Here is a 1,704-nt window from a genome sequence, read left to right on the forward strand (position 1 = left end):
ATATTTATTTCTATATTTAGAATTTTTCTTACGGAATTCCTTTAAGCAAACAACGCAGACCCAGATGAGACGCCGCATCATGCGGCGTCTAATCTGGGTCTACGCTGTTTGCCAAGGCCTTTTTCTAGACGCTAGACAAAAATAGGTAAAACATAGATGTACATTTTGTAGTTTTTATAGCAGACTTAATTGTATCTCATATACATGTGTACATATGTGTGTGTTTTCTTTATTATTTTCTAGGTCCTGAATCACGGAAAATGCACTCTGAAGTATATGGCATTATTGCTGATAACGATGATTATGGTCAGAATTAAGCATTATCATGTACGATTTATGTAACTATTTACTAAAACTTGTTATTGATGTTATGTTAAAGATGTATTGCACATAGGCTCTTCGTCTTATTCGAACGACGATTTTGTAGATTATGAGCCTTGTCATCTATTCGATGCTTTTGTTAGATCTACAATGTATACTGAATTACCCATGTGAACCATGGGGTAAATGGAATTAGAAAGGGTGCTCTTAAAGTTAGTAAGATACCCACGATTTATTCGTAGATATTTTAGCATAGTTTAATATCGGTTAAAGCTTATACAAACTGATTCCATATTTTTTTAATCAATGTATGTACAAGCAGTAAATGGATTTGTTAGACACCTACGTTTTGTCATACGTGTTTAATAACCCAAGCTCCGTACATGTTAAAATATACAGCACATTTTTAAACTGTTGTAATCAATAACCTAAAACAGGAGTGGTTTTGATATGTTGAGAATAGTTGTATTTTAGATATGTAGCGTGTGTTTAAGTCTACGTTTGTGTACGAAAATTATTTAGATTTATTACCTCAATTATTTAGACACTACGTCACAAAGATTCAAACTTCGCGTCTGCCACTTAGAATTTGAACTGGAAGATATGCTGGTCAAAATATACGACGACACGAACGTTATAGCCTTTGTTTTTACGAATAACATGCTGAAGATCAGTTTCATTTTGTTTCCTTTATATGCTGATATTAAAAGAAACTACTTATAAATGTTATAACATTAGACCCTCTTGTTATAAATTTCACCAATTGCTGAATACAACGAATAAAGTTAAACTTATTAAATTAGCCAAATAATGTACATGAAGCATCGACGCACGCAAAGATTTATTACGTTTTAATCTCACATTGTTCATTTGTAGTGTGATGTGTTTGTATTGTTATAAATTTGAAAATAAAATATAATTGTTGTCTTTTTTCCTTACTGGTATTTTGCTACATAAACTAAACTGATTAAAACTGACCCAATTTCAGTCACAGCTAATATTTCAAGGTTCTTTTTGTAAGCGATGCCGATTTTTCAAATTGCAGTTTAAAAATGAAGAGTTTACAGCTAACGATTGGCTTGCAGCACAAAACGGTTTACTTATAACTTGCTGCCATAAAAAACGCAGAAAGAGTGAAAAAAAATGGGTAATATTAAATGACGTGGTTTTATTTATTTCTCGTTTAAATTCCACTCGTATGGATAACTTTTATTCTTAGCAGTGGGATGCAACAATAAATTGACATGAGCTTATATTTCCCGTTTCACTTTCTTAAATTGAGAGAAGGACGCGAACGGAACAATCGATGTTTAGCAACAAATAGGATTTCATATGTCGTCTATCTCGTAGCATTTTTATTTAGATTGGCGTTGCTGAAGCACA

This window comes from Dreissena polymorpha, chromosome 11 (assembly GCF_020536995.1).
Source record: "Dreissena polymorpha isolate Duluth1 chromosome 11, UMN_Dpol_1.0, whole genome shotgun sequence".
Lineage (NCBI taxonomy): Eukaryota > Metazoa > Mollusca > Bivalvia > Myida > Dreissenidae > Dreissena > Dreissena polymorpha.